At 41.5% G+C, this 19,030-nt stretch overlaps 1 protein-coding gene across 3 annotated transcripts in view; it reads left to right on the top strand.

Moving 5' to 3' along the window:
• KCNIP1 (potassium voltage-gated channel interacting protein 1) overlaps window positions 1-19,030 on the top strand; it is a 761,805-nt gene that overhangs the window by 379,385 nt on the left and 363,390 nt on the right. The gene's annotated exons all lie outside the window — the stretch shown is intronic.

The raw sequence follows: 19,030 nt of genomic DNA, 5'->3' as shown, positions 1-19,030 counted from the left end.
TACAGAATCATAGAATCGTAGAGTTGGAAGAGACCACAAGGGCCATCCAGTCCAACCCCCTGCCATGCAGGAACTCTCAATCAAAGCATCCCTGACAGATGGCCATCCAGCCTCTACTTAAAGACCTCCAAGGAAGGAGACTCCACTACACTCTGAGGGAGTGTGTTCCACTGTCAGACAGCCCTTACTGTCAGGACGTTCCTCCTAATGTTGAGGTGGAATCTCTTTTCCTGGAGCTTGCATCCATTGCGCCAGGTCCTAGTTTCTGGAGCAGCAGAAAACAAGCTTGTTCCTTCCTTAATATGACATCCCTTCAAATATTTAAACAGGGCTATCATATCACCTCTCAACTTTCTCTTCTCCAGGCTAAACATTCCCAGCTCCCTAAGTCGTTCCTGATAGGACGTGGTTTCCAGACCCTTCACCATTTTAGTTGCCCTCCTTTGGACACGCTCCAGTTTCTCAATGTCCTTTTTGAATTGTGGCGCCCAGAACTGGACACAATATTCCAAGTGGGGTCTGACCAAAGCAAAATACAGTGGCACTATTACTTCTCTTGATCTAGACATTTTACTTTTATTGATACAGCCTAAAATTGCATTGTCCTTTTTACCTGCCGCATCACACTGTTGACTCATGTTGACTCATGTATGGTTCACTCATAGAGACAGAGCTTGGAAAAATTATTATTATTATTATTATTATTATTATTATTATTATTATTATTATTTCTCCTGGTATGGCAATCCTGCCCTAAGATTGTCTTTATTTTTATTTTTTATTTTAATCCACATTTTAATCCATATATACAAATTATCATCTCACACACTAATAAGATTGTCTTTATTAAATTGATTCAGACGAGGGTTTCCTCTGAAACTGAGAGAGTGTGACTTGCATGGCTGAGGAGGGATTCAAACCCTGGTCATTTGGAGTTCAACACTCAAGCTACTATGCCACATCCCTTTAATTCATTCATTAATTTTAATGTATGCAATGAGTATGGCTGAATACCATGTGGCTCTACAGATACTGTTGAACTGTAAATACCATGATCCCCAGTCAGTATAGTCAATGGTGAAGTATGCTAAGAGTTGTAGTTCAACAACATATGCAGAGGCATACAATCCCCATTCTTGATTTAGAGTGCAGGTGAATAACCTGTGTTTACAGCCATCTCCCAGAGCCTCCAAATCCCATGATACTGTTATAATAGAGACACACAGGGCTCTGTGCTAGGTTTTTTGACATGAATTTACAGTCAACCCTCGGTATCTGCAGGGGATCTGTTCTGCCTCCCTGCTGATACCAAAATTCATGGATATTCAAGTTCCATTGTCCCCAATGGTGATGTGGCCTCCTCCCTCTCCCTCCTGTCTCCTCTTCCTCCTCTTCCACCAGTTCTTGTCCTCCCTCCCTCCCTCACGGGTCTTACTGGAGGTGGCAGATGGGCAGGTGGCAGCAGGGGGCTGCCGCCATTGCCACTTCCTCTTCCTCCTCTTCTTCCTCCCACCTCTTCCTCCTCCTTCTCCTCTGCTTCTTCCTCCTCTTCCTCCTTTGCCCCCTCTTTCTCTCACCTCTTCCTCCACTACTTCTTCTTCTTCTTCTTCTTCTTCTTCTTCCTCCTCCTCCTCCTCCTTCTCTTCTTCCTCTTCTTCCTCTGCCATGGCCACTACCTCAATGCAGGCTTGCCATCCATGGGTGGTTGAATCCACGGATGGCAAGTCCGTGGATACTGAGGGTAGACTACTGACAATTGCAGATTTCTTTATATGTAAAGATCTTGATATTTAAATCACATTGAATGTGACAGATTCATCTTTCCAAGCAAAGGAAAAGCACTTCACTGTTGAAATTTGGCATCTGAATTAGAATTGCCACCAGTTTTTCCTGACGATCCCCTTTAATTGTAATATTTATATAGCAAAGAGGTACACTGTGATCCTCCTCATGTTGGGAACAGTTGTATCTATTGAATTTGACCAGTGCCCTTTACCTGCAGCTTACTTCAACTGGTGCAAACTGAGTTCAAAGTGCAAAGATAGTTTGCAGTCAGTTAACTCAGCAGTGGGAAGGATATGAGGGGTGTGCATATCCCTCTTCCCTCTAGACTGGGGCAAAAACAACCCCTGAAGCCCCTCCTAGCTTGTGTTTTCTTCGTGATGAATAACTTTTGCCATCTGGAGCATTCTTCAACATTGCTTAGCTATACATGTTCTGGTTTTCATCTATGAAATGTTGGAGGCTATGTGCTGAATGCGTGGAGGTCAGCACCATGGAAAGTATTGTCTGACTTTTCCACCCCTTCATATATTCAAAAGATTGTCTCCATAGACATATTTTGTTTTTGCTTATACGCATGAGGTTCAGAAACTGGAACATCTTGCTGCCTCCAAGTCTCATGTTACATCTTAGAGATGGCATAAATAATTTCTAGTAACTCAAGCAGAAACTTCCAGCTTCTTGGGAAGAAAATTAGTATGAAACCAAGAGAATATGAATGCCAAGGAACACATTATGCATAATTTAAAGAGGTGCTTTAATATGCCCTGTGGCAAAAATAAATAATATAACCTAGTCAAACAACCTTATTCATTGCAGCTGGTGAACAGAAGTTATTGATGTGTGAAGTCTAACAAGGGACATACCGAGGGCATCCTTGCCCACTCAGGCTTCGGCATTGGCTGCATATAGAACAAATGCTTTAGATAGAGCCTTCAGCGAAGGATGACATACAGTGCTAAGGCATCTTAGGCACAATTTTGATTTAAAGCCTGCTGCTGTGCATGGAGGGTAGTTCAACTAAAAATAAGTGTAACTCACCATAATCACAAAATAACTTGTAGAATGAGTCTGCAATCCAATGGAAATGTGGTTTTGTTCAGAGCCCACTTGCCAATCTACAGATTTGCTTTCACCCTGTGTGCAATTTCTAGAAACCACCTGGCAATTCATTTCCAACTTAGGAGTTTATCATGGCATCCCGTGCAGAAACAGGATTTAAAACCTGAAAATAACCCGTCAAAAGACATGCAAAAGCGGGGTTGATTTTCAGACACATTGGGGTTAATGAGCATTAATGCAACATTAACCTGGACAGAAAGTGGAGAAAAACCAGCAATTTTTACTTTTGGGATTTTCCAAAAGTAAAAAGAATTGCGTTTTGTAAACTTTCTGTCTGGGTTAATGTCACGTTAATGCACTTTAACACCACTTTAACATCTGAAAATAAATTGCTCTTTTGCATGACTTTTCTAGTTTCTGTCCGGGTTAATGTTGCATTAACCTGACATTGTCTGATAATAATTCCACTTTTGCAAGTTTTTTTTTAGTTTAAATCCCATTTTTCCTTCCATGTGATAAACTCTTTAGTTGTTTTTTTAAAAAAAAACTGTATTTTGAAAAGCATATTAAGTCCAGTATTACAAGTTATATAACTGCTTGTTGCAACCTTAAGTTGGTCATAAAAAAAACAATATACAGTAGCAGAACAGGATATATGTTAAAGTGACATTTAGAAGATCATATGTTTGCTCATGCAATGTAGAACAATTAATATTACTAAAACTAATATTCATACTTTTTCTCTCTTGGTTTTATTAACTTCATTATTTCCTGCCATTGTCTCATCTGTTTTATTATCCATCACTTTTCATATCTTGCATTTCTCCTTTGTCTTTGTCTTTCAAGCTCTGAACAGGGACTGTGTGCCTTGTTTTGATCTCAGCAAGCAAGCAGAACCTCAAAAGGGAACACAGGGAAATATAGAGCTAAGATAAACACAGGGAGAAGGGTGGCTCATCAGCAAGGAGGTGGAAGCAAGTCCAAGTCATACACACTCCAGTGATAAATCCAGGCAAAAGTCCAAAGGGAGATTCCAAGAGTGTAGACAACAAACAGAGCAAGGTCTAAACATAAACAGGAACCCAAGAAACAAATGTTGCTTCTACCAATGAGTTCAGTTATCAGCCACAAATTCCTGAAGGAGGCTGGTATTTATGGTCTGGAAGCCTCCTGGGGTTGCTGTTTGATTACTGAACATTTTAGACACAAACGCTGAGAGCATCTCCACCCCTCCTTCTCTCAATGACACTGGGTTGGATCCAGCCCAACATACCAGCTCTGTAAATCTGTTTGTATCTATGTCAGGCTTGGCTGCTGGGGTGTCTTACTATCTTTCTCTGTCAGGTCTCCCCAACACTCTGTCTCTCCATCTGAGTACTCACTGCCAGTGTCAGAATCTGCACCAGGGTCTTGGAGGCAAGGCATAGCTCCATGTTTTCATGGTGTTGTACCCAGGGGCCTATTTGTGAAACTCTTCCTGTTCTCCTCTGAGTCCTTAAGCTGGGCCTAAGATAGGTTAGGCTAACTAACCTGGAAGCTACTTATTAGATAAAGAGTGGGTGTTTTCTACCAAGCTGTATTCCACCATTTTCAAGATGTCAACTAGAATACCATGAAATATTCTTTGCGTATGAGTTACTATCATCGAATCAACTAGGCTACTATGACGTATTCTTTGCATATGAGTTACTATCATAGAAATGCAGAACGCACACTTATCATGAAAATCAGGGATGAACCTCCCTGACATTCCAGGGGCCATTTTGCCCTCTCATGTTCTGATCATCCCTGTAGCATAAAATCTTTATTTTATTTTTTTGAAGCACCTAAATGGCAAATTGCACTCCTGGGGGATGTAGTATGCCCTCTAAATGTTATTTTCCTGGGTCTTTTTTTTTTTTTTTTTTTTTTTAAGAAATGAGAATTGACTGGTAAAGATCATGGATCCCCCTAGACATGATCTAGATAGGGAAATTTACATCATTTCTCTGGAATCTGAATGGCTAATACTTCTCACCCAAGATATATGTCTCACCCAAGATATCCCCCTCATCAAACATAAGGTGTTTCATCTTCATTTTATTGGGCATTGAACTGTCATGGTTTCAATGCAGAGTGTGATGTAGCTTAACTGCAGACTTTTCCCTGGCTCTAAGAATGTCAGCTCACCTCTAAAAGCAATCAGTGCCTTCCAGCTGGATGCAATAAAATGCCGTTCACTTTACAGCCAGACACAATGCCATCTCAAGAGCTGGGCCATAAAATAAGCATCCTGATTACTCCTAAGGCTATGAGCAGATAACCTGGACTATGTTCAATTGAAACGGCATACAGATGTGTGCCTCTTATGCAGTTTCCCATATCTAGCCCAATTTGTGCTGACATTGTGCCAGCTGATGAGGGCATGTTTATAAAGGGATTTATAATGGAACAAGACCAACTTGGGTCCTAGAGTGGTTTTGCCTTCCAGTCACAAAAGCACCAACAATCAGCTTCTTCACTGCATAAAAATGCAGGTGTGAATAATATTCAAACTATTGGATACTGAAGAGTTTCCAAAAGCTAAAGGTTTTGATAATTTTGTCATTGTGAAGAAAAATAATTGTTCATGCTTATGGGGATAAAATGTTTGAAGATTTACATCCCACTAATATCACTCTCCCATTTCATTTTTTTATGTGGTAGCTGATTTTTCCTAGCATTTGATGACTGACTTGTAATTGCATTTAGTATTTAACAGTTGAGACCCTATCAAATCCCATGAAGTGGAAGTTATATAAAGCACCCAGATATCAAATTATTGAGTAAAATTTTAAAATTTAAAATGGATGTTTGAATAAGAAAGGATGAATTTTTGGTCAATATTTTTGGCCCATTATGCAATATATCTTGCTAATTCTTTTTCTTTTTCATATTGTTTGATCTCAAGCAGTGGGCAAGATGAATGTTGCATTTCAGTTCAACAAGCTGCATCTTTTTGATGGTTAGGGTTTTCCCCCCCTTGTTACAATGCTAGGGTGAGGATAAGGTCATGCACTAATAAAACATTTGTGCTTCATACTGTTATGTCAACAAGGAAATTGGGTTACTTTTGAGGATGCTTTTTTTTTTTTTTTTTTTTTTTGTTCTCTCTACCAGTAAATGATCATAAAAAGAATGAATGATGCTTACATTGTGAATCTGACATGTTGCATAGACTAGGCTGAATTGACTGGAGAAAATTATTTGGGCAATTTCAGGGGTTTTGAGCAGTGAATTAATGTGAAAGTTGAAACAAATATCTTTTCCCCAATAGGTTTGTAAAAATGTAACCAACTTTTTTAAAGGCAGAGGTGAGGGGGCTTGTCAATGTAGATGTTTGTGTGGTGGGCAGTACCATCTGTTTTTAAAAATTCTCATCTGCTGTATAAATTGTCCTGTTGAGCTGCCATGTCCTCACATTATGTAATATTTGAACATTATGCCATATTGCAGCACTGTTCAGTTTAAATTTGTACTGTGTCTGTGAAACACAGAATTGTGGGAGGAGATGAGGGCCTAGAAATATTTGGGTGGTGTAATATTTATCAGGAATTTCATTAGACTTGCTGATTGAAAAGACACCCCTCAAGCAATACATTAACCTATGCATACAATTGTTAACCTTTGCAATATTAGGAAACAAGTGGTTTGGCTGAGGATTAACCACTTGAGCAGATATTTAGCAGCAATTGATTATTAGGAATATTTTTTTTAACATTTAGAAATTACACAACCACATCATGATGGGGTGGCCAGGTGGGGCTTGCAACTGGCCAAGTGAATCTTTTCATTTTTAATCTTGCTCCACTATTTCTATATTTTATTAAATTATTTACCTCCCTCCCTATATCATGGAATCTCAGGACAGTGTACAAGTAAAATCAATTTAATTTAATAGTTTAAAAAATATGGTGACAAAATTGATTTAAACAGACCAAAAGCTTATTGAGCAATTTAATACCTTAAAAGGTTAAAGCAGGTTAAAGCCATGTAAATGTGCATGTTAATTATAGTTACATGAATGAAACAGCCAAGTGGCCAGTGACAAGCAGAAATCTCTTTCTTCGATCCACTTGCTCCCATATGCTCAGCACAAAATGGGAGCCTTTACTCTCTATCCCACCTTCAAGTTTGTAGTGTGTTGCAGAAATCCAGTCCTACTCTGAGTTAGAACTAGGTTGCCTAAGCATCACTTTGGATGTAAGTGTCCCAACAGGCATTTTACATTAATTTTTTTTTGGGGGGGGTTAATAATTAGAGACAGATGTTATTAACATAATGAACAAGCATAAGTAGTGAAGGTCAGGTGCAAGTTTTTTTAAAAAAAAAGTTGGCAAAATAACTTGCACAAAATGACATACCAATAGAACCAATGAGAAAAATACTGAATACTGATGGGACTCAAGAACTGGCAAATGTAATATCGGAGCCATTGGCAATAATCTTTGAAAACTCCTGGAAAACAGGAGAGATCCCAGCAGACTGGCGGAGGGCAAACGTTGTCCCCATCTTCAAAAAGGGAAAAAAAGAGGATCCCAACAATTATCGTCCAGTTAGTCTGACATCAGTACTAGGAAAGATTCTGGAGCAGATCATTAAACAGAGAGTCTGTGAACATCTAGAAGGCAATGCCATAATCACAAAAAGTCAACATGGGTTTCAGAGAAAGAAGTCATGCCAGACAAACCTAATCTCTTTCTTTGATAAAATTACCAGCTTGGTAGATGAAGGGAATGCTGTGGATATAGTATATCTTGATTTCAGTAAGGCCTTTGACAAAGTTCCCCATGACATTCTTGCAAACAAGCTTGTAAAATGTGGGCTAGACAAAGGAACTGTTAAATGGATTAGTAATTGGTTGACCGGCCGAAGCCAAAGGGTGCTCAACAATGGCTCCTTTTCATCCTGGAGAAAAGTGACCAGTGGGGTCCCACAGGGCTCTGTCCTGGGCCCAGTGCTATTCAACATCTTTATCAATGACCTGGATGACAGAATTGGGAGCATACTTATCAAATTTGCAGATGATACCAAATTAGGGGGAATAGCTAATACCCCAGAGGACAGGATCAAAATTCAAAATGGCCTGAATAGACTAGAAAGCTGGGCCAAAGCTAACAAAATGAAATTCAACACGGAGAAATGTAAGGTATTGCACTTAGGGCGGAAAAATAAAATGCACAGATATAGGATGGGTGACACCTGGCTGAATGAAACTACGCGTGAAAGGGATCTAGGAGTCCAAGTAGACCACAAGTTGAACATGAGTGAACAGTGTGATGCAGCAGCTAAAAAGGCCAATGCTATTTTAGGCTGCATCAATAGAAGTATAGTGTCTAGATCAAGAGAAGTAATAGTGCCACTGTATTCTGCTCTGGTCAGGCCCCACCTAGAATATTGTGTCCAGTTCTGGGCGCCACAATTCAGAAAGGACATTGAGAAACTGGAGCGTGTCCAAAGGAGGGCGACAAAAATGGTGAAAGGTCTGGAAACCATGCCCTATGAGGAACGACTTAGGGAGCTGGGGATGTTTAGCCTGGAGAAAAGAAGGTTAAGAGGTGATATGATCGCCCTGTTTAAATATTTGAAGGGATGTCATATTGAAGAGGGAGCAAGCTTGTTTTCTGCTGCTCCAGAGAACAGGACCCGGAACAATGGATGCAAGCTACAGGATAAGAGATTCCACCTGAACATTAGGAGGAACTTCCTGACAGTAAGGGCTGTTCGACAATGGAATGCACTCCCTCGGAGGGTGATAGAGTCTCCTTCCTTGGAGGTCTTTAAACAGAGGCTGGATGGCCATCTGTCAGGGATGCTTTGATTTGGATTTCCTGCATGGCAGGGGGTTGGACTGGATGGCCCTAGTGGTCTCTTCCAACTCTATGATTCTATGATTCTATGATTCTATGATTCTATATGTCCCAACAACTGAATTAAGTGACATGCCTACCAATGCCAACAGTGGATACACATTCATCATACGGGGAAAAAAACAAACAAAGCAAAACACAAAACAATTGTGATTTTGAATTATATAATTTACAAGAAGCATATGCAGATTTCTGGATAATTACAAAAGTAATGGGAAGGAACTAGTTATTATATATTTCTTCCATTACTTTCGACCTAATTCTGTTCTTCCTGCCTGGATTCCCTTCCATTTATGTGCGGTTGCTTCCCCATACTAGAATCCCTTTTTACTCATATTATAATGATTAGCAGTACCAATTTATTCTACATCCTCCTCCTTAATTGCATGGTATTAAAAGGCACTGTAAAGAGCATAACTTTTTACCTCAAGTTCTGAATATTTTATAGGTTCCATTTAGACAAATGAGAATGTATGCCACTGCATCATCATTAAATAATAACAGTAAAAGTCTAATGGCATTCAGCCAAATAAAGTTGCATTGCCTTAGATGAAATAGAGAAATCACAGGTAAATGGGAAGTGTCTTCTGCAGCTGCAGACCTTCATAACAGGAAGACATACGTAAAAGTATTTATAAGTAATTTTAATTCAAGGATATCATATGAGAAGTCATAACTCTGATGAAAGGAAGAATCCACAGGAAAGAAATAGGACCTCCCCCCTCCCCCCACAAGTTTTCAGAAGGTCATAGCAAATCATATGTAAGGCTTGACCTTTATAACATTCACAGACCTTCCTCTCTATTCCTTCATTCCAGGGCATGTCTGTGATGGCTGGGTTCCCAGTCACCTCAGGACTTTTCATGAACTACAAAAAGGTTAACCTGGGGGGAGGAGATATGCTAATGAGCAGCTACATCATAGCTGATGTAAGGCTCTCTTGGCCAATCAACAGTGCCAGAGTGGCAGTTTCAAACTCTTGGCCAATCAACAGTGCCAGAGTGGCAGTTTCAAAAAGATTCCGAGAGAGGGCTATAAATACCCCTGTAAGACCAGTTGTCCGTTGTTCTCCATCTTGGCTGTGTTTGGAGAAACCAGAGGTTTGTCCTCTGAGCAGTTTGGGAGTAGCTCAGGAACAGTGGTAGTCAGTACGTCTAGGTTTTGTTATGTTTATTTAATAGCTTGCCGGAAATGAATATCGTTGTAACTGTATTTTCTGATCTGCCAGGCAAGGATGCCTGGCATGAGTGATACCTTCCTATTCTATACTATTTCTTTAAAATAAACTTCTTTCTTTTAAAAGCATCTGCTATCTCTTTGGCTCCTGTACACGTGCCTTATCTCGGTTACTGATTGCTGTGGATTAGCAAGAAAGAAAACTAGATCTCTCTCTCAAGCAAGTCTCAGTGTGTGCTTGGGAAATATAGTTCGTTGACAATTCACTGAGTGGTGGCAGCGTAAAGTTCTTTTATTTAAAGGGATCTCCCTGAGAGTAATAGCCACGAACAGGGCTTTGCTCCCAAGGGAACCATCACAATGTCCAAACAGGTTAATGCTTGATTGTCAGGTTTGATAACCCCCTTAGTTCAGAAATCCAGACTTCAGTAGTAAAACTCAGAACAACTTTATTCAGCAACTAGAGATGTATGCTGGAGATGTTTGTTGTCAGAACAACTGTTAACTAGACATTAACTAGACATAATGAAAGCACACACAATTTCATAACTTTGGGTGGCTACCTTCTCATTCATTACAAAGGCAAAATATTTTTTCCCTTCCTCACACTGCCACATGATACAGAGAGAGCCACCAACTTCAACAGCTTTAGAAGTGGATTAGATAAGTACATGGGGTGGTAAAACTACCAGTCAGGATAATTACATATTATCCAGTAGTAGAGGTAGTCTGTCTCACAGAAAAGGTTCCTGGGGGATTTCTGAGGAACATAGAAATCCTCCTGGTGGGCTTCAGGGAAGTAAATGATTGTCCACTGCAGGACCCAAAGCTAGAATAAATAAGACTTACATCTGATTCCATTTGATTCCATCTGATTAGGGCTCTTCTTATGTTCAAAACAATATCCACTTTATCATCATTTATTTCAGAGGGTTTTTTATTGAGCTTTTTAATAGAATTTCTTTGGACACTATATGCAATTTTATAAAAATAAAAAATGTATATTTCTGATATAAAACTATATTTGTTGTGCAGAACACATGACAGCAAAAATGAACCAATATAATTAAAGAGGCCAGTTCTTAAAATTTCAGTATCCCAGTAACTTAACATAATTGTTAAAATGTTGTTGCCTGCTATCTTGGGGCCTATACAGACAGGCAGAATACCATGGTGGTTGATTGGTTCTGACCTGGTTCCACCTCCAGGCCAGCATGGTGACAGGCAGATGTTGACATACCTGCCCGAAACCATACCATGGAACTGCCACCACTGTGTGCCCCTTCTCTGCTGCCATGATCACATCTGCTGTGAAGGAACCCACCACAGCCCATAAGGGAGGAAACGGGCTGCCTGACTGCACCTCTGTGGCCAGATGTTTCTTCCAACATCATAGGCTGTTTCAGCAGCAGGTAAGCAGCATGCAGAGCAGCGCAGTCTGCCAGCTGTCACTGCAGAATTTCCAGGAAACTCCACCACAAATAGCAGTCTTTTTAGATTGCATTAAGGGCCTGTGGGCTGGGGTCAGTCTGGAACTGTTGGATTGGTGTCCAGACTGGCCAGTCTGTATGCCTAATAAAGACTGACTGACTGGCCAGTCCCAGCCTGGGGCTATTGGCCTGCATTGTCCATATAAGACAACATTAGTCCAGGGGAAACAGAGGCAAAATATACTCATATTTTGGTAAACACATGTTGGATCATATTTAGAAGCTATTTGATTTGTTGTGGACTAAGGCATGAACAACTCAGATGTCCATAGACCCGAACAGACAGACCAAATGAAACAGCTTCAGACCACTTTGGAGGCATGCTGTTTAAACAACACACACATCCTAAGAGGCCAGAAGCCATGCCAAAGCCATGCTGCAATGCTAAGGACTGAAGCGCAGCTTCACCATGGCTTCCCACCTCTTAGGATGCATGTGTCATTTGAACAGCACACCTCCAAAGTGGCCTGAAACTGCTTCATTTGGGCTGTCTGTTTGGGCCCTATGGTAGCCTTGCTAGCTGCATCAACCAACACCATTCTGTTTTGCATTGTTCCTACAATATGTTTTGCTTGTCTTTTCCTCAGTTCTGCCAAACTTATCATTCACAAAGCCTGACTGACCAACCTATCAGTAGCCAGTTGAGTCCAAAGGACTATTCTTATGACCTGAAATGCTCAGTAAGTAAGTAGAGGATAGATCCTCAGTGTTTGTGGCATCAACCAATCTTCTTCAGCTAAGAGACTGGGGAGACTTTAATTGAAATCATATTGACTTATTTAATTTGCTCTTCTCAGCTTAATACATACCCCAAAACACTGGTGTGCTCTGAAATTTGTCTTTCCTGACCACTGGAATTAAGTTTAACATTTTTTTAAAAAATTGTCCTCCCCTAAAGCATACAGGAAGGAGGGGGGTATTAAGCAAAAAATGCACATTAGGGAAAGGCAATTTTTTAAAAAAATTATAGACAGTTGACCCTCCATATCCACTGATTCTGCACCCATTGATTCAGTCATCCATGGCTTGAAAATATCCCAGCCCATGAAAAAAATATTATAATAATATAATAATAATAATAAAAGATTTATTTATATACCGCCCTTCGAAACATCAGGGCGGTTTACAACAATATACAACAGTTCTGTTACAACAAAATACAAAGTACAAAGTTATACAATATACAACAATACAGTTATAACAAAATACAAAATTATACAAGAGTAATTACAAGAAAATACAAAACAGTGCAAGTCCGCCCTCCATACAGCAAAAACCCAGAATAAACATCCACAACAATACATAAATCAAGAAAATAAAACTCTAAAAAAACTCTAAAAACCATACTATAGCTGGATGGCAATATACATCATCGAGGGGGCTAGAATGACATTGGTGCTCATGGGAAAAACACAATCCATGAGCATATATACCCCATACACAGACAATGTAAGAAAACTGCAGCACAGTAAGACTACTTCCAAGTCAAGCCTCTGTTGCAGACACAGCTAATAGGACCCTGCCCCCCCCCGTCCCCTGCAACCATGCGCAGTTGCGCAGGTGTAGCTGTGAGTCCGTTGGCGGCGAGTCCTGGGTGGGAGCGCAGCTGTGCGGGTGGATTCCTCTCCCAGGCAGCCGCTCCGGCAACAGCGGCAACAAACACAGTCCCTCGGGGCCTTAGAGGGGGCAGGATGGGGAGGTTCCCCAGCGAGCTGGGTTTTATGGCGTGCCCCTGCCACTGACACGCCCCTCCCCGGCTCCCCCTCAGGTGTTCCTGGTCTCCCTCGGTCCTGGCAGCGCCGCTGTGAGTCCGTTGGCGGCGAGTCCTAGGTGGGAGCGCAGCTGTGCGGGTGGATTCCTCTCCCAGGCAGCCGCTCCGGCAACAGCGGCAACAAACACAGTCCCTCGGGGCCTTAGAGGGGGCAGGATTGATTTTGCCATTTTGTATAAGAGACACCATTTTATTATGCTGTAGTATAATGTATATAATGGGACTTGAGCTTTCAGAGATTTTGATATTTATTGGAGGATCCAGGAACGAAAACCTAGCAGATTCCAAGGAACAACTGTAGTAATGGAGCAAATAAATAAAGTTCAAAGATATGTACAAAAATGTATATATTAGGAAAAGTGCACACCCACATAAATGGTAAAATTCAGAAAGGTATCTGGATATGGGACACAACAATGGTAATCCAGCAAACTAAGTGAAATAGAGCTTGATAGAGAAATAGAGGCTCTCTCTTCTCTTTAGTCACACTAATAAAACAAGGTTTGACACAAATATCCACTTGTGTATATATTTATTTTGAAAAAAATAACCTCCCAATTAATTCAGCTCAGACTATTATAGATTTTATGTCAGTCCTTGGAGAGATTTTTTTTTTTAAAAAAAACCCAATCCTATTATTATTGCCCTAGAAATTGATAGACTTATGAATTTTGAGTTAGCTCATCATAAGAACAGCTCTCTGCCAGCTAAAAATCTGAAGGAAGACATTGAGCTTCTGCTCAATATGGTTCAAGGAGAGAAATTGTCTGATTGTATAACATAACTGCTTGGAAAGGAAATTAAGTGTGATTGAAATTTTCATAGCAACAAGGAGTCCAAATTTTCAACATAGTCCAAGGAATGAGTTTAATATGAGGACATTTATTGCCTCAGATAATTTAGATATTTTGCAATAGAAAGCTTGAAATCATGGCTGAAAGTGGTTTCAGATCACTGAAGCCAAAAAGCATTCTATTGTGTAAAATTCACTAATAGTCTAATTACCTGCACCTGGTGAATCTTTCACATCAGATAGCATTTTTGGAATAACATCCCCTTTTGATTGATGTGAGCTAGCTACCAATTTCTATTGAAGGAACGACACCCCACATTTATCTCAATGCACTGTGTGAAGAAAGATTCATTACTGAGCAGAACACAATCATTGTATTTGAAAAGACATGCCAGCCCTCCAGAGAGATTGCCATGCAAAGTTGCAGGGAATGGAACTTGTTATAAAAGAATGTTTAAAAAGTGATTATTGGACACTGAAATAGAGATATCCAGACATTTCAAGTAAATGTGGACTTCTGGTTGCTCTTAATCTTAAAATGGTTTATGCATCCACATTTTTTATTGGCAGGAATAGATCTCATTCAGAATTAATCCTTTAGGGTGTCTTTTAAACTTCGTGAAATAGTTGAAAAAATCTCACTAGGTCCCAGCACAGCAGTATGTTTTATGAAATGTTTAGCTTTGAGCAAATGTGTAATCCTCCTAAAATGAAGCATATAAGGGAAGAAAATTTCTATCAACATGTCTGTTAGTAAATATAGATTATCATTTGTCTTTGAGAATTTTCCATAGTGTTCATATTGATGAGATGCCATTCTGGATTGTTCAAAGTGGTGGGGGAGTGCTTCCCCACAGCTTTGCATCCAATCAGAAGATTGATAAGATTCTTGATACTACTTGGCAGAGATCTGTGAAAGATAGCTTACCAAATATTTATGCACAGCACTGACAAAAAGCCATGTAAAAATGCTCACTGTAAGTACTGGTGTCATAACCCTAACTGTCCTGATTTGGCAGGGACAATCTCTGTCATCCCATTTTTTTCCAACTGCTTTTATAATGTCCCAGATTCTATTTCTCCCTTCAGCCTGTGTTTACTTAAACTGATGAAAACTGAGTTCCAAGTGCAAATGTTGTTTGCACTCAACTCAGCAAGTGAAAGAGGTGAGGAGGGATTGAAGTTTTATCCTTCCCAATAATCTCAGGCAAAAGGAAATTGCTGGTGTATCTCCTGACTTGTCTGTTCTTCCTCATTAATACCTTTTGCCATCTTGACCAAAATCTGATGCTGATTGGCCTTCGATACCATCGACCATGGTATCCTTCTGGATCGCCTGGGGGATTTGGGTATCGGGGGCACTGCTTTGCAGTGGTTCCGTTCCTACCTCTCAGGTAGATTCCAAATGGTGGAGCTGGGGGACTGTCGCTCCGATAAGAGGGCCCTTACATCTGGGGTCCCTCAGGGAGCGATCTTGTCCCCTATGCTATTCAACATTTACATGAAGCCGCTGGGAGAGATCATCCGGAGACATGGGGTGCGGTGTCATCAGTATGCTGATGACACCCAAATAGTTTTCTCTGTGCCCCCGACTAGGGATGGCATCTCTCCGCTCAACGCCTGTCTGGAGTCGGTAATGGGCTGGATGAGGGTAAATAGACTCAGCCTGAATCCAGAGAAAACGGAAGTACTTGTGATAGGCTCCCCCGGTCCCGGGAAGGAAATTTGTCCACCTGTCCTGAATGGGGTCACGCTCCCCATGAAGGACACATTTCGCAGTCTGGGGGTGCTTCTGGACTCGTCGCTTCACCTGGCTCCTCAGGTGGATGTGACAGTCAGAGGTGCCTGTTATCAGATTCGGCTGATACGCCAGCTACGACCCTACCTGGGCCGGGGGGGACCTTGAAACAGTGGTACATGCACTGGTAACCTCTCGACTTGATTTCTGTAATGCGCTCTACATGGGGCAACCCTTGTACCAAACTCGGAAGCTACAGTTGGTTCAGAATATGGCAGCTAGGCTGGTCACTGGTAGCTCCAGGGCCAGCCATATAACACCTATATTGAAAGACCAGCATTGGCTGCCAATTCGCTTCCGGGAGCAATACAAGGTGTTGGTTGTTACCTATGAAGCCCTAAATGGCTTGGGCCCAGAGTACTTGGAGGACTGCCTCTCCCCATATAATCTGCCCTGCACTCTCAGGTCAGGTGGGAGACAACTTTTGAGAGTTCCTAAGGTGAGATATACAGTGTCTGTGCATAGGGCTTTTTCTGCTTCAGCCCCGCGGACTTGGAACTCTCTCCCTGACGAGCTCCGCTCGGCCCCCTCCCTCGAGTCTTTTAAGAAAAACCTTTAGACTTACCTCTTCCGCCAAGCCTTCCCCCACATGTCCTAATTGATATTCTCTCCTGTGTATTGTGTGAATTGTTTGATCGGAATCGTTTTATTGCTTTTTTACTGGTTTTAATTATACGATTGAATGATGGATTTTAATGATGTATTGTATTCTTTTAATATTGGGGACTGTTGTTGGTACATTTTGTATTTTTATTGTGTTGTAAACCGCCGTGATCGAAGGAACGGCGGTATATAAATAAAGTCTCATTCATTCATTCATTCATGTGTTCCTGTTTTCCTCTGTGAAATGTGGGAGGGTTTGTGATATGATATGTATATGATATTTCATGTGCATTTTTTTAAAAAAAAAGTGTAAATGTCTATAAACATTTTTCAAATGTACAAATTTTTGAATTTTTGAAATATGTGCCCTTTTTTGCTCTAAAATGTATCACAGTCCTTGCAAACGCTTGACACAAAACCCACTGGGTGACCTTGGGCAAGTCACACTCACTCAACCTTAGAGGAAGGTAAAGACAAAACCACTTCTGAACAAATCTTTCCTGTGATAGGGTGACCTTAAGTCAGAAACCACTTGAAGACACACAACAAAGACTTTGCAAAGTAAAATTTGGAGGGCAAGATGCATTCTGGTAATGGTGAATTCAACTACAGTCGTACCTCCATATTCACGGGGATTAGGGGAAAAGGCTGTTGTGAATTTGAAAATTTCACGAATAATCCCTCCCTCCAGTTTCAGAGTGACAGGGAGGCTTAGAGAAGAGTGTGCATATGTGCTTGCCTCTCTTTCCTCCTCTGATGCCTCAGAGAGTTTGTCTGAACTCTCTCAGGCATCATAAGGTAGCCTGGGGACTCATGCCCACTTCTCTCACCTCTCTTCCTCACTCCAGGAAAGCTCTCTGAGGCATTGAGGAAGGGAGAGAGAAGCACACGCGAGATTCCCCCACCTCCTTCCAATGCTTCAGAGAGCTTGCTGTCTGAAGCATCAGAAGGAAGGCGGGGAACTTGCTTTCCCTTCCTCTGGCTGCTGCTGCCCTGGAAAGCCTTGAGAGAAGCCTCCCCCAAGCCCTTCCAAGGCAGCAGGGGCTGGGGGAAGGGAGTCCTTTCTCCCTTTGCACCCTGCTGTCCTGGAAAGCCTTGAGAGAAAGAAAAAGAAAGAACTTCCCTCTCTTTCCTCTTGCTGTTACCCTGTAGCTGGCTCAGTTGGGCTAGTAACAGAGTGGCAGGGAGGAGGTGGAGAGATGGGGGAGTGTGTGTGAACGTGGAGGCCTTGCCCTGACAAATGATCAAAACTGTGAGTTCCAAAGCCCAAAGTTATGGGATTTACCTGTATCTAGTATGTAAAACTCTTCCCTCTAAAGAATCAAATTTTCTTTCCTTCATCTCTGGAATGTGCTTCAGCTTTTTTTAAAAAAAAACACCCCCTGAACACTTCCTTTCCAGTGTCATTTTCTAACAATAGTGTTGCAGGACTTCCTTCCTTCCTTCCTTCCTTCCTTCCTTCCTTCCTTCTCCTTCCTTCCTTCCTTCCTTCCTTCCTTCCTCAGGATGGGGAAAAACCCTTAGGATGTGAAATCATATTTGGTTTTAGCACACTTTAGTGTTTTTGTCTAGTATTATAGTGTCATCAGCATATCTCAGATTACTGAAATTCCTTCCTCCTATTTTCACTCCTGCTTTCCTTTCAATATATTCTGCATACAAGTTGAACAGGTAGGGTGATAAGATGCAGTCTTGTGTGACCCCTTTGCCAATTGGGAACCATTCTGTTTCTTTGTGTTCTGTTCTGACAGTAGCCTCTTGTCCTGAGTAGAGATTCCTCATCAGGACTATCAGATGTTTTAGCATTCCCATGTCTTTAAGGGCATTCCATAACCTTTCATTAAGCAGTCAAAGGTTTTGCTATAGTCCAGATGGGCCTGATAGCACGTTCTGGCGACGTACTAGGGTTGCCTCGGGGCGTTGCTTATATACTCCGTGCAACCCTAGTACATTGCCAGGACGCCAAATGGTGTGGCGCGGCCATTACGTCTTGGCGCCGCTGCAGGGCGCCTGTGGCACCCTTTCAGTGGCACCAGAAGGAGCTCTGAAATGGAGCTCTTTTCGCGCCGTGTATCGCTGGCACAGCCTTTACATGGCTGCGCCATTGATACAAAAGGAAAAGGGGCCTAGCGGCCCCTTTCTCTCTTTTCCCGCCGCTGTTGGGGTGTCCTTGGGGCATGAAGCCCCAAGGACACCCCTTTCCAGGCCGCGGGGAAGCGGTGTTTTGCCGCTTCCCCGAGGCCTGGAAAAGTGGTGGATCGGGACCTCCGGGGCTGCCGCTGTGGCAGCTCAGGCTCCAATCCATCAGGTAAAGGAGCTGGTGCAGGCCGGCCCAAAGGGGCGGTCTATATCCTACCAAAGATTATAAATATATGAATGGAATGAATAAAGCAGGTTTGTACTTCTTGCAGTGCAATTCTAGACATGTCTATTGAGAAGTAAGCATTGTTGAATTCAATAAAACTTTATCCCAGGTAAAGTAGATTAATCTACTACTTCTACCTTAATTTCTTAACTACTGGTTTCTTTCTTACTGCATGTTTATTGTGGCTTGGTTTGCAAACCTGAAGTTAGTAACCATGTGCAACGCAGTTATTTTCTTCTTCCACTCCCTGATAAAGCCAGTGTTTTCCAGTTAAGTACATTTGAAAACATCAACTAGACACA

Source organism: Sceloporus undulatus, chromosome 2 (genome assembly GCF_019175285.1).
Source record: "Sceloporus undulatus isolate JIND9_A2432 ecotype Alabama chromosome 2, SceUnd_v1.1, whole genome shotgun sequence".
In the NCBI taxonomy this organism is placed as follows: Eukaryota; Metazoa; Chordata; class Lepidosauria; order Squamata; family Phrynosomatidae; genus Sceloporus; species Sceloporus undulatus.
Note: the sequence above shows the minus strand (reverse complement) of the source record. Positions and strands in the feature narration are given on the sequence as shown.